The sequence below is a fragment of the Manihot esculenta genome, chromosome 17 (genome assembly GCF_001659605.2).
Source record: "Manihot esculenta cultivar AM560-2 chromosome 17, M.esculenta_v8, whole genome shotgun sequence".
NCBI lineage: Eukaryota > Viridiplantae > Streptophyta > Magnoliopsida > Malpighiales > Euphorbiaceae > Manihot > Manihot esculenta.
Genome location: NC_035177.2, coordinates 21,370,365 through 21,385,910, shown reverse-complemented (window position 1 = coordinate 21,385,910; position 15,546 = coordinate 21,370,365).

Genomic DNA, 15,546 nt, shown 5'->3' with positions numbered 1-15,546 from the left:
CTACAGCGAAAACCACACCGAAAACACCCAAAACGACCTGAGTTCCACCCACGAAGGTCCATAGTTTTCATTCTCCAGCCCTACAGCCCCATTAAACCAACCACCTGTATTGTTTAATGCCTCGCCGAGCTCGGCAGGGAACATGCCTAAAACCATCCTATCTGACCAAGAGCTACAAAACATGGTTCTCCAACTACAAAACACTGCCCATTGGCTGGGGCAAATATTACTACAAAAGGGGACTCAACACCCCATTGAGCGTACCACCTATGGCTGAGGGCTTCAACATTAATGAACCCCAGCCTACCTTGAACCACCAAGTCCCTCAACAAAGCAGCAGGAGGACAGGCAAAGAAGGTGGACAGGCTTGCAGAAGAAATGAGCCCATAACTAGAGCTAAGGGTCGGGTAGTGAGAGAGCTCATCGAAAACAACGAAGTTGAAAGCTATTCCTCTGAGCCAATGCAAGGATCAAGAAGTGAAGAGTTGGAGGGAAGCTACCGCCTGGAGAAGCGGCCTAGAAGGGAAAAGGTGGATGTAGACCAAAAACTGGAGAGGCTAAAGGAGTAGCTTTTGGCAAAACTGGAGGCACGGGATAATAGCAACCTCTTGCTACCTTCCTCATTCCCGTTCGCGAGATGGGTGCAACAAGAGACTATTCCTAAGAAGTTTATAATGCCGTCAATGGCCACATACGATGGCACGAGAAACCCCCGAAAGCATGTCCTCAACTAGAAGATGTTTATAGAGCTTCAAACCTATTCTGATGCTCTAATGTGCAAAGTCTTTCCTACCACCCTCACCGGACCAACTCGGGCATGATTTAATAGCCTAGAAGTAGAGAGCATTAAGATCTTCATGGACCTGGCTAGTGTATTTATCAACAGGTTCATTGCAGGAGTCCTGGCGGAGAGAAAAATGAGCTATTTGGAGATAGTCAGGCAAAGAAGGAATGAGTCTTTAAGGCAGTATGTAGCCAGATTCAACTCGGAGGCCTTGCAGATTCTTCAGCTCGAGGAGGCCAGAACGATAGAGGCTATATAGAAAGGGACCACATCCCCGGAGTTTTTTGGCTCGTTATGTAGAAAGCCAATGTAATACTCGGCTAGACCCCGGCATCGGAATTCCCACTTTTCGGTGGAATCTAGGATGTTGGAACCCTCTAGAAGGGTAGAATAAAGGTTTTCTAAAATGTTTTTATAGGTTTTTATGGTTTTAATGCTAAGTTTTTGAGTTAAAGTTTTAAAAATGAAAAAGAAAAGAGATTGAGGGAAGGACCCAGGTTCGGCTGTCGAACCTCATGTTCGGCTGTCGAACATGGGGCAGAAACGGAGGCACTTTTGGCCTCCGAAAGTGGTCTGGCCAGCCACCTATAAAGGGCCCCCTGTCCGAAAATGGGCGAGTTTTCTCTCTCCATTTTCTGCGCAAGGTGAGTCTCCGCCACCCCTTGTCGATCTTGTGCTTTTCCTTCAAGTCTCTCATGATTTTTATGAGTTTTTATGAGTTTTATCTTGGATTTTGAAGATTTTTAAGCTAAGATCAAGTTTTTTGAAGCTTGGAGACCCCCAGAGCTCTATTTCTCCCAATCTCCAAGTTTGGATCACCCTCCTCTCGATCTTTAAGAGGTAAGTGTAGATCCTTCTCTTCTTTCATGTTTTAAGTAAGTTTTATGAAGGGTTAAGGGGTTTTGATGCATGTTTAGGCTAGGGGTAAAATGCTATGGTTTATGTTAGTTAAATGATAAATGCATGTTTAATGTTGATGATTGTTGGGGTATAGGCTAGTTTTATGCCCCTATATGCTTGAATATGTGTTTATGCATGTTTTAGTATAGTTTTGATGCTTGTTGGGTTGTTGAGGGTGGCTGGATTGGCAAGGCAGAACCGGGTTCTGCCCTTTGGAAGAGCCCAGGTTCGGCCGCCGAACCTGCTTGTGGAGGCAGTTTGGCCACCTAAACTCGCCCCCGAAAGTTTGGACTTTCGGCTCTGGAGGGGAGTTTCGACCGCCGAACCTTCCCCCGAAAGTGGGTGACTTTCAGCTCTGGAAGGACTTTCGGCCGCCAAACCTTGCCCCCGAAAGTGCTTGACTTTCGGCTCTGGAGGGACTTTCGGCCGCCGAACCTGCCGCCGAAAGTGCCCTGTCCAGCCTTCCTTTGCATTTTTTTATGATTGTTTTATGATATTTTAGGGAGTTTTTGGGGAGATGTTTAAAGTCATGATAGAGTATGTTTGGTCCCTCATTTGAGTCCACCTGTGTAGGATCGGACCTGAGAAACCGAGGTGGTCTGCAGTGAGATAGCTACTTCAGAGTCAGTCCAGTATCTACCAGAAGTGAGTAGAACATAACTTCTTTTATCTTCAAAGCAATGAAATCTTTTTAGCATGATCCATGCATCACGAATGCCATGATATGTATTAGGTTGTTTGCATTAGAATTCACGAATATGATGCATTGCATAATATGATTGTTGATGTGGATGGATCTTGGATGACCCATTAGCCCTCGGTATGTAAGAAAGTCCAGGGCTGCCCATGCCACGCATCCTGGCACAATGTAAGAAAGTCCAGGGCTGCCCATGCCACGAGTTCTGGCACCATGTAAGAAAGTCCAGGGCTATCCATGCCACACGTCCTGGCATTTTGTTATGAGTATGAGGTAAAAGGGGGGTTAATGGTGACAAAACCATCCGTGATGTGAATTGTTTGTATTGTGATGCATTTCATAAAAGCATTTGTTTAGTAAATTGTTTTATTGTTCTACTCACTGGGCTTTAGTAGCTCACCCCCTTTCCCCTAAACCCCAAATTTGCAGGTTCAGGATAGACCGAGAAGTCGTCAAGTTTGAAAGCTTTGTATTTGTAATAGATTAGTAGTGGACATGAATTGTACAATGGTATGATGTAATGTAATGTAAAGATTGTTCCATGGTTTAGTATTGTGCTTGACCCTAATAGTATTGGTAATCCCTTTTGTACATGATCTTATGTTAATGTTTTAATGATGAGTTATGTCGAACTAGGCTTGACATTTGATATGTTGCCCCACTACAGCATTTGATGAGGGCTCTAGTATGGGGTTTGTATATTTACAGTTATAGTGCATGCACAGGTCAAGCTTGGTGTATGAAAAAGTTTAAATTTTTATGCAAATGTATGATTATGTATGGGATTTATTAGATGTACAGGATGTATAGTAGGCTTAGTACGGGTCCCGGCGACCTTAAGTCGACCTGGATCCTAGCGCCGGCAGCGGTCCGATTTCTGGGTCGTGACAGAGTGGTATCAGAGCCCTAGGTTCATATGGTCGAACCTAGAGAGTGTCGGGCTCATAGATGTCATAGAAGGGCAAGCACAATAAGAAAAATCATATCCACTAGGATAGGATGTAGAGTCCTGTCTTGATAATGATGTGAGATACCATGATAATATGCATGTGCATTAATGATATGTGATGTATGTGGTGCGGGTTCATGTGTTTCCACATGAACCATATGATGCTAATGTTTAGGTGATGTGTGTTGTTTTTCAGAAGTCAGGATGCGAGGCACTCATCGATCTGCAGGATCGACTAGAGTTCCACCTGTGAGGGAAGGTATGGATGCCTTTCCCTCTGCTCTGCCGAGAGCACAGTCGTGTAGGGTCAGCAGATGGGAAACATCAAGGGACCCTAGGAGGTCTTTTGATGTAATCAGAGGAGGAATGGATCCAAGAAGGATGTCAGCTGATGTGAGGGAAGTAGTGATACGAACCAGCAAACCCAATCACATGAGAATCAAGGAAGCAAGGATCCATTGGTGCTCCCTAGTGGACCAGTGACAAGGAGCAAAGCTAAGAAACTTGAAACAGCTATGAACTTACACATTCAAGAACAAGTAACACAAGAATTGACTGAGCTTGCCTTTGGTAAATGTCTCGTGATGCTTGAAGACACACCTAAGCTACTCACCTTGCTTAAGGTGTGTAATGGAGATAGTGCTGTCTAATTTATTAAGCATTGATATGATGGGCTTGCTATATTTTTATGATTTAACACTTGTTTTATTTTAGCTTTGTTTGGGCTTGTATTCTGTCCATCTTTTATCTTTTCAGTTTTAGAGTGTTGGGTCATGTTTTGGGCTTATGTTTTAATACTTATGCGTTATTTTAGTGTGTGATTCGGCTTGGGCCTTAGGTGTTTAAGTCAGACCCAAGAAGAGTGTCTTAGGGTTTTATTTGTTTTTCTCCTTACTATATAAGGATAAGAAACAATTGTAAGAGGCAGCTTTTAATCAAAATTTTCAGAATTCCTTTCATGCCTTTGGCGTGTATTGCTTTGAGTGAGAGTGAGGATTTGCTTTCATCAATTGCACCAGAAATGTTGGCTAACTTATCAACCATTCGTTGTGGCATTTGTCAAATTCTCATCTAAATCCTTCAATTATTGGTGTTTCAGCTTCTCTAGGTTTGGGGTGCCATAGGAGGTGGGTTTATCAAATCTTTGGATTCCGTATCTACTTGTGCATGTGGGTTTGAGGCTTGTGCCATAGGGTTCCGCGTCAGTTGGTATCAGAGCCAAAGTGAGGTAAATTCTTATTTATCTCAGGATCTAGAGTTTTTTTTTCTGAGTTTTCATTTTCTTCGTTATTGATTTCGGTGAAAGCTTTTGTGTCCATGGCTGCACCTTCTTGATCATTAATCATCAAAAAACAAAAAAAAAATTCGAAATTCAAAAAAAAAAAGGAAGAAAAAAAAAATCGCCTTTGCCATATTTATCTTGATCTGACCGAAATTGTGATATGCTTCCTTTTTCATCCATATTTCCTTACCTATCTCAATTGATTGCTGTAGTTTATGGAAATCAATTTTGAATTTTGAATTGGGTTGAATTCAGATTAGGAGACAAAAGAAATCTGCCTATTTCTTAAGGTGCACATTTAAGGCAACTGCATCTAAATCGATTTGGTGTCAAATCCATCTTTTAATGCCCATTTTCGTCCATGATGCTGCACTGAGTGAGAATTTTTTTTTTTAGTCTATTTGTGGGGTTTTGATGCTTGCCTTTTTGGGTAGATTTAAATAGATCCGTATTTAATTTGCGTTGAAGCGAATTAAATTCAAACTTTTGTCCAGATTCGTTTTTATTTGAATTCAAAGTTTCGTTTTTGGTTTAAGCTTGCTTTATTTCCTTGACATTGCTGGAGTATTGTTTGCTTTTGTCTATACTCTAGGTGATATTTTTCAAGTAGCATAAAACCTAGTTTGTGTGTTACTTTCCAAATTGTCAGTGTCTTCTTTCTAGTTTTTGCGCGCTTCCTTCTTTCTTTAGGTTTTCTTCTTTGTTTCATTAAACGCACCTTGTGGTTGGTTGGTTGACCTTAGTTTCTGAAGTGCAATTGAAGAATCAGCAAAAGAGTGGTATGTGTGCAGACACTTGAGTGCTTTCCTTTCTAATACAATATTTGCTAGTTCTCTTTGTTCTTTGTTGATTTAAGGTAGGATGAGTAAAGACAAGAATGTGGTGGATAGTACTGGTGAAAGTGAACCAGACATGGGTAACGATTATGAGATCTTTAAGAAATCAGTCAGTGGTGAGTTACAAAGGCTCAGTAGGGCTCTTGAGAGGATGACCGTAAGTATGGAGAGTTTGAAAGTCTCACAGGCTTCCACTTCTACAAGAATGGCCCATCGAATTCTTAACCCCAATAGACCACAAGTCCGAGAACCTCAAGTTCGAGGTGAAGTTGATGATACAGAAGATATTGTCGGACAAGGAAGGGGGAGAGGAGAAGTTCATGGAGGTAATAGAACTTGCGTAGGTTGGAATAGAGGTGGAGATGCTAGACTTGGCAGAAATGATGATGACACCGAGACATACCAAACCAACACAATTGATGGTGACTTGAGCTCCATAAAGATGAAAGTTCCTGAATTTAAAGGGAATAACAATGCTGAAGAATACATTGAATGGGAGAGAAAAACTGAGCAAATATTTGAGTGTCATAACTATACCGAGGAGAAGAAGTCTCATATCGCCGCCATTGAGTTCACGGGCTATGCCTCTTTCTGGTGGGATCAATTGAAATCCACTAGAAGGAATAAGGGCTTAAGGGCAGTTCTACCATGGGACTACTTGAAAGAGTTGATGCGCCAAAGATTTATTCTTTCGCACTATTATAGGGATTTGTACAACAAGTTGGCAAGACTGGTGCAAGGGGGAAAGAGTGAGGAAGAATACCACAAGGAGATGGAGATGATGATGGCTAGGGCTTATATTGAGGAGGATGAGCAAATGTTGATGTCCAGATTTCTAGGTGGTCTTAACCACTACATTGCTGAAGAACTTGACATGTACCAATACAATACCATGGAGGATATGGTAGATAAAGCAATGAAAATAGAAAGGCGACACAAGGGCAGAAATAATCTTAAACTCACATACAAGTCCTCAAATAGTGGTGGTGGATTTCCAGGCTATAGAAGTGGAGAAAAGAAAGATTACAAAAGCCCGATCCAAGGGGGCAAAGATTCGGTCCCCACTAACAAAGGACTTCTCAAGGGAATAACAAGGAACAGTCAGGTACTTCTAACTCTTCTAACCCTAATAGAGAGATAAAATGTTTTAAATTTTTGGGAAAAGGACATATTGCATCTCAATGTCCTAATAAAAGAGTTATGATAGCAACTACTGATGGGGGTGTAGTGTCTGATTCTGATCATAGTGATGATGAGATATATGCTAATATGACTGAATTGATTGATGCTCATAATGACTGTGATGATTCGGATGTGTTTGTTGATAATGTGTTGCTTGCTGAACGTGGTGAGATGCTTGTTGCTAGGCGTGCTTTGAATATCCAGGTTAAGGAAGAAAGCCTAGAACAACGGAAAAACATATTTCACACTAGGTGTTTGGTTAATAGAAAAGTGTGTTCTCTCATTATTGATGGGGGTAGTTGCACAAATGTGGCTAGTGTGTATATGGTGGAGAAATTGGGTTTGGCTTCTATTAAACACCCTAAGCCATACAGATTGCAATGGTTGAATGATTGTGGTGAGGTTAGGGTTACACGCCAAGTGCTTATACCATTTTCTATTGGTAGGTACAAGGATGAGATCTTGTATGATGTGGTACCTATGCAGGCTAGCCATATGTTGTTAGGTAGGCCGTGGCAATATGATAGAAAGGTGCAACATGATGGGTTCAATAACAAGTACTCCTTTACTTATGAAGGACAGAAGGTTATACTCGCTCCTTTATCACCTCAAGAGGTATATGCTGATCAAATAAAGATGCTGGAGAGGGAGAGGGAGGCTTCGGCCTTGGCTACAAAGGGGAGTGAGAGCTTGAGTTCTGCGGTAAAAATGAGAGAAAAGTGTGGGTCTGAGGGTAAAGAGGCTGGAAAAGAATCAAGACCAATAAATGGCCCATTGGTGACAGAAAAGATGCAAGAGGGGAAGGCAAAACAGACATTTTATGTGAGAGCGAGAGAGGCTAAGAGTGCTATATCTTTAGGGCACCCCATGTTGCTTATAAGATATAAGGAGATTTTATTTGCTGACACTAATATTAACCTTTCTTCTTTGCCTTCTAGTTTTAAGTCTATAATGCAGGAATTCACTGATGTCTTTCCAGATGAGCTACCTAGTGGATTGCCACTGTTGAGGGGGATTGAGCATCAGATAGATTTTACACCTGGTTCTAGCATTCCAAATAGACCAGCTTACCGAAGCAATCCAATGGAAACAAAGAAAATGCAAAGGCAAATTGACGAGCTTATGGAGAAGGGATTGGTGAGAGAAAGTTTAAGTCCATGTGCTGTTCCTGTGCTGCTTGATCCAAAGAAGGATGGCACTTGGCGAATGTGTGTTGATTGCAGAGCAGTTAACAAGATCACAGTGAAGTATAGGCATCCTATACCTCGGCTAGATGACATGTTGGATGAGCTTCACGGTGCCAGGTACTTTATAAAAATTGATCTTATGAGTGGATATCATCAGATTAGGATGAAACCTGGTGATGAATGGAAAACTGCATTTAAGACAAAGTATGGTTTGTATGAATGGTTAGTTATGCCTTTTGGTTTGTCAAATGCACCTAGTACGTTTATGAGGCTAATGAATCATGTGTTGCGTGCTTACTTAGGAAAATTTGTAGTTGTTTACTTTAATGATATCTTGATCTATAGCAGGTCTCTCGACGAACATATTGAGCATGTTAGGTTGGTTCTGCAGGTTTTGAGGCGAGAGAGCTTGTATGCTAAACTTAAGAAGTGCATATTTTGTATAGATAGACTTGTTTTCATTGGTTTTGTTGTGAGTGCACAGGGAATTGAGGTAGATGAAGAGAAGGTGAAAGCTATAAAGGAGTGGCCTATTCCTAAATCTATTTCAGATGTGAGGAGCTTTCATGGCCTTGCAAGCTTTTATAGGAGGTTTGTGCGCGATTTCTCTACGATTGCAGCACCACTCACAGGAATTATTAAGAAGGAAGTTGGGTTCAAATGGAGAAAGGAGCAACAGAAAGCTTTTGACTGCTTAAAAGGGAAGTTAATATCCGCTCCTATATTATCTTTACCTGTAACGACCCGAAAATCGGACCGCTACCGGCGCTAGGATCCGGGTCGACTTAAGGCCGCCGGGACCCGTAGCAAGCCTAACATAATACCTGTAAACCTGTATCATCCCATACATGATCAACAATAAGCATAAAAATTAAAACTTTCCTTTGCATACTCATCAACCAAACTCAACCTGTACATAAACATGAATATAACATTGATCCCTCTGTGGGATCTCATCTGTGCCCTCAAGGGGGTAACATAACCTGTGTTGAGCTGGTTTACATAAACATCATCAAAATCTCTAAGATCATGTATAAAGAGGGATACAACATTCTATGGTCAAGCACATACTAACATCCATAAAACTCATTACATAACTATACTGTACTTTTGCATTACAATTTTGATCATGTCCATTACTAGCTATTACAAAGGCATAACTTCTTTACTCTATCCGGACTCCCGCACTATACTGTACCTGCAAACCTGGGGGTAAAGGGAGAGGGGTGAGCTAAAAGCCCAGTGAGTAGAGCTAGTAAAACACATTAACACTATGCTCAAATGGAATGCATCATAACACAGACAATTCACATAAGGGTTGGGTGAACTTGTCACCAAATAGTCCAAGTTAACTCTGTGCCAGGCCTGTAGAATGGGGCCTGGTCTTCCTGTCATAACATACATTACTTACCATTTTCCAGGGCCTCCTCTGGGCTCCTGGTCTTCGAGTCCCATAACCGTGCCTTACTCTGTGCCAGGCCTGTAGACTGGGGCCTGGTCTTTCTTACTCTGTGCCAGGCCGTAGCATGGGGTCCTGGTCTTCCTGTCTTGGACTAATTGGGTCATCCAACATTCACCCACATCAACAACAATTTATGCAATGCGGCATATTCGTGAAAACTAATGCAATCATCCTATTGCATAATCATGATGCATGAAACATGATAAAACATTTAATTTAAAAGATTCAGTTTAGTTCCACTCACCTCTGGCTGACTCTGACAACACCGCAGCTGAACTCACTGCTGGGGTCCTCGGTTCCTCGGGTCCGAACCTACACAGGTGGACTCAAATGAGGGACCAAACATACTAGAACATAACTCTAAACTACTCCCCAAAAACCCCCTAAAACATCCTGAAAATATCACATAGAGATATGCATGGAGTGGCTGAACAGGGCACTTTCGGCGGCACCTTCGGCGGCCGAAAGTCCTGGACAGAGACGAAACTCAGGCAGGTTCGGCGGCACCTTCGGCGGCCGAAAGTCCCAGACAGAGACGAAAGTCTCTTTTCGGGGGCACCTTCGGCAGCCGAAAGCTGCCTCCACAAGAGGGGTTCGGCGGCCGAAACTCCCTTCGGCTGCCGAACCTGGTTTCTGCCAAACGGGCAGAAACTTGGTTCACTTGAACCTCCTGCCTCCCAAAACCACAAATCAAGCATATACTCCAACCAAGTCATGCATACAAGTTCCTAGGGGCCTCAAACATGCATATACCCCATCTACAACACTTCAAATAACACACATTGCTCAAAACATCAATATATATCCATAACTCAACATATAACCTAACATGCATTTCTACCCATAGATCTTGCATAAAACTTATTTAGAACACATAAGGAGCTTAAGATCGGCTCTTACCTCTTGAAGATCGAGAGGGAGACGACCTAAACTTGGAGATCCACGAAAATGAGCTCCTGAGTTCCCAAAGCTCCAAAACTTGTTTCAAAAGCTTAAATCTTCAAAACCAAGTGAAAACAAGTGAAAATACTGAAAGATTTAGAGGAAGAACATTGAAAATGGGTGAGGGACGGCGGAAAGCTCACCTTGGCCGAAAATAGGGGAAAAAGCTCGCCCGTTTTCGGCTAAGGGACCCTTTTATAGTGGCTGGCCAGACCACGTTCGGGGGCCGAATGTGCCTCCGCATCCATGCAAATGTTCGGCGGCCGAACTTGACCTTCGGCGGCCGAACCTTGCCTGCCCTCACTCATGCTTTCGGGGGCCTAACGTGCCTCCAAAACGCATGCACGTTCGGCGGCCGAACTTGACTTTCGGCGGCCGAACCTGGGTTTTCCTCCAATGCTATTTTTATGCAAAAACTCATTCAATTTCTTACTCAAAACCATTAAAACATGAAAACATTTCATAAAAACATGGTTCTACCCTTCTAGAGATCTCCGACATCCGAGATCCCACCGGACGGTAGGAATTCCGATACCGGAGTCTAGCCGGGTATTACATTCTCCCCCCCTTAAGAACATTCGTCCCCGAATGTTCCTCAACTAGTACATGCATACCAAACAACATAACATACACATAAACACATACTAAACATATAGATACTAACCTCTAAAAGAGATGAGGATATTGCCGGAGCATGGACTCCCGTGTCTCCCAAGTGCATTCTTCTATATTGTGGTGGTTCCACAGGACTTTCACCATCGGGATTTCCTTGTTCCTTAGCTTTCTGATCTGGGTGTCTAGGATCCGTACTGGCTGCTCAACATAGGTGAGATCCTCTTGGATCTCCACATCAGGCTCACTAAGAACCTTGCCCGGATCTGACACGAACTTTCTCAACATAGAAACATGGAAAACCGGATGGATTCTCTCCATCGAAGCAGGTAAATCCAGCTTGTACGATACATTCCCAATCCTTTGCAGGACTTCAAAGGGTCCGATGTACCGCGGAGCCAGCTTACCTTTCTTCCCGAACCGAACCACTCCTTTCATTGGAGACACCTTGAGCAATACCAGATCCCCCTCCTGAAACTCTACTAGTCTTCTGCGGATGTCTGCATAACTCTTCTGTCTGCTTGCAGCTGTCTTGATTCTTTCTCTGATCATGGGCACCACCCTGCTGGTGATCTCTACTAGCTCGGGTCCTGCTAAGGACCTCTCTCCTACCTCTTCCCAGCAAACAGGTGACCTGCACTTCCTTCCATATAGAGCTTCATATGAAGCCATCCCAATGCTAGCATGATGGCTGTTATTGTAGGCAAACTCCACCAAAGGTAGATGCTGCCTCCAAGAACCGCCAAAGTCCAGCACACACATTCTGAGCATATCCTCTATGGTTTGGATGGTCCTTTCTGACTGTCCATCAGTCTGGGGGTGGAAGGCAGTACTGAAATCCAATCTAGTACCCATGGCATCCTGCAGACTCCGCCAAAACCTGGAGGTGAACTGGGGCCCTCTATCTGACACTATAGAAACAGGAACCCCATGCAGTCTGACTATCTCATCAACGTACACCTGCGCCAACTTGTCCACAGAATAGCCACTCCTGACAGGGATGAAGTGAGCAGATTTGGTGAGTCTGTCCACAATCACCCATATGGAGTCCAATCTGTTGGACGTCGCCGGTAACCCCACTACGAAGTCCATAGCTATATTCTCCCATTTCCACTCTGGAATAGGTAGCGGGTTAAGCATCCCAGCCGGCTTCTGATGTTCCAGCTTCACCCTCTGACATACTTCGCAGGCTGACACAAACTGTGCCACTTCTCTCTTCATAGCTGGCCACCAATAAACCTTCTTCAGACCTTGATACATCTTGGTGGCTCCGGGGTGAATGCTGTATCTTGCATTATGAGCTTCTCTCATAATGTCTCCTTTCAGCCCAATGTCATCTAGTACACACAATCGACTCCCATAGCGGAGGATCCCCTTATTGTCGAATCTGAACTCACTGTCCTTGCCTGACTGAACAGTCCTGGCAATCTTCACTAACTCTGGGTCCTCATGCTGTTTCTGGGCCACCTGCTCCAGAAACACGGGTGTCACTTTCATCTGAGCGACCAAGGCACCTGTACCAGATAACTCCATCTGTAGACCTTCCTCAATGAGCTTGTAAAACTCCTTCACCACCTGTCTCCTTTCTGCTGTGATGTGGGATAGACTGCCTAGTGACTTCCGGCTTAGGGCGTCTGCCACGACATTCGCCTTACCCGGATGATACTGAATCTTGCAATCATAGTCACTCAGCAACTCTACCCATCTCCTCTGTCTCAAATTTAAGTCTCTTTGACTCAGGATGTATTGCAGGCTCTTATGATCTGTAAAGATCTCACATTTAACCCCATAGAGGTAATGCCTCCACATCTTGAGTGCAAAGATTACTGCTGCCATCTCAAGGTCATGTGTGGGGTAATTCAACTCATGCTTCTTTAGCTGCCTAGAAGCATAAGCAATCACCCGTTCGTTCTGCATAAGCACACAACCCAGTCCCACACGGGACGCATCACAAAAGACTGTAAAGTCCTCTCCACTAGATGGCAGAGCTAAAACTGGTGCTGAAGTCAATCTCTTCTTGAGCTCTTCAAAACTCTCCTCGCACTGGTCGGTCCACAGAAATTTCTGATTCTTCCTGGTTAGTCTGGTTAGAGGAGCTGCTATCTTTGAGAAGTCCTGAACGAACCTCCTGTAGTAACCTGCCAAACCCAAGAAACTCCTGATCTCTGTCACTGAAGTGGGTCTAGGCCAGTTAGCCACAGTCTTTGTCTTCTTGGGGTCTACCTCTATTCCATTCTCTGACACTACATGCCCCAAGAATGAAATACTCCTCAGCCAGAACTCACATTTAGAGAACTTGGCATACAAGCCATGTTCCCTTAGGGTCTGTAGAACCAACCTCAGATGATGGGCATGCTCCTCTGCATTCCTGGAATACACTAAGATATCATCTATAAAGACAATAACAAAGTGATCCAGGTACTGGCTAAACACTCTATTCATGAGGTCCATGAATGCTGCAGGGGCGTTAGTTAACCCGAACGGCATCACAAGGAACTCAAAATGCCCATATCTGGTCCTGAAAGCTGTCTTTGGCACATCCTCTTCCCTGATCCTCAACTGATGGTACCCCGATCTCAGATCTATTTTGGAGAAACAACCCGCTCCTGCTAGCTGGTCGAATAGATCGTCGATCCTCGGCAATGGGTACTTATTCTTGGTAGTGACTTTGTTCAACTGCCTGTAGTCGATACAAAGTCTAAGAGATCCATCCTTCTTTTTCACAAACAGAACTGGAGCACCCCAGGGTGAGGTACTCGGTCGGATGAAGCCCTTGTCTACCAGCTCCTGCAACTGCTCCTTCAACTCTTTTAATTCTGCTGGCGCCATCCTGTAGGGAGGGATAGAGATCGGTCGGGTTCCAGGCATCAGTTCTATCTCGAACTCTATCTCCCTAGCAGGTGGTAAACCTGGCAGCTCGTCTGGGAACACATCTAAGAACTCTCTAACCACTGGCACCGAGGCGGGCTCTCTGACCTGACTACTAAGCTCTCTCACGTGAGCCAAATACCCCTGACATCCCTTCCTAAGCAACCTACGAGCCTGAAGAGCTGAGATCATACCTCTAGGTGTACCCCTCCTGTCTCCTCTGAAGACAACCTCTGATCCATCCTGACCTCTGAACCTGACTACCTTGTCCCTGCAGTCCAAGGTAGCACCATGGGTAGATAACCAGTCCATCCCTAGAATGACGTCAAAATCTGTCAAATCTAGAACCACAAGGTCGGCGGACATGCATCTCCCCTCAACAAAAACTGGACTACACTGACAGACTGACTCTGCCACTGATGGATCACACTTGGGTCCACTGACCCAGAGAGGACACTCTAACCCAGAGATCATCAACCCCAACCTCTGGACGGCTCTCGGAGCAATAAATGAATGAGATGCACCAGGGTCCATCAATGCATATACATCCGAACATCCAATGACGAGATTACCTGCCACCACGGTGTTGGATGCGTCTGCCTCCTGCTGTGTCATTGTGAAGATCCGTGCTGGGGCTGACGGACCTTCACCTCTGAAACCCGCTGAAGAAGAGGCTGCTCCTCTCCCTCTGCCTCTGCCACTGGCCTGAGTCATGGCTGGAGCTGCTGGCTGTGCTACACTGCCTGAAGCTGTCTGCTGGGACTGAGCCATCGGGGCCGCTCTTGGACAATCTCGAGCCATATGCCCCTCCTGACCACATCTGAAGCAAGTGTTTGTCCCAAACCGACATACTCCCCTGTGTGGCCTTCCACACCTCGCACATAATGCATTATCCGCACCAGAGCTTGAGCCACTCCCAAATCCCAGACTAGATTTGACCTTGTTCCAGAACTTGTTCTTTTTACCCTTGGGTTTACCCCATCTCTTACTGCCTGAAGCTGCTGCACTCAAGGTAGAGGGATCTACCTTTCCCCCTCCCGGAGTTTTAGAACCAGAAGCTTGTGCCACTGTCTGCTTAACTGTCCCCTGTACGATGGCACTAGCCTCCATTCTCCTAGCCATGTCTACTATGGCGTGAAAACTCTCTCTATCTGCTGACTGTACCAAGGAGGAATACCTGGGATGGAGCTTCATGATATACCTCCTCGACTTCTTCTGGTCTGTGCTAAGGTCTTGCCCTGCAAATGGCAGCAACTCCATAAACCTGTCAGTATATTCGTCTACACTCATGTCATCAGTCTGTCTCAACTGTTCGAATTCTATCATCTTCAATTCCCTTGAACTATCAGGAAAAGCCCATCCTGCAAACTCGTTTGCAAACTCTTCCCAAGTCATGCTGTCCACTCTCGGGTTCACATAATTTTTGAACCACTCTCGTGCCTTCTTGCACTTAAGCGTGAACCCGGCCATCTGAATGGCTCTACTGTCATCCGCCCCTATCTCATCTGTAATTGCCTTGACCCGCTCCAAGTACACGAACGGATCATCACCGGTCTCAAACTGGGGAGTACCCAGCTTCATATAGTCTGTCATCTTAACCTTGCTCCCACTGGCTGAGCTAGGTCTAGGTGGCTGAACAACTGGGGCTGCTGGTTCTGCAGGTGGTGGAGATGGTGCAACATTTTCTGAGGTAGGGTTTGCTGGATTTGGATAATAGGGTGGAGGTGGATACATTGGGTACTGAGAGTATGGAGGGTAGTATGGTGGGTATGGCATCTGTGTGGGATAAGGGGTGAAACTAGGGTAATCCGATGTACCTCCCATCGAATACCCTGGATGGTGTGA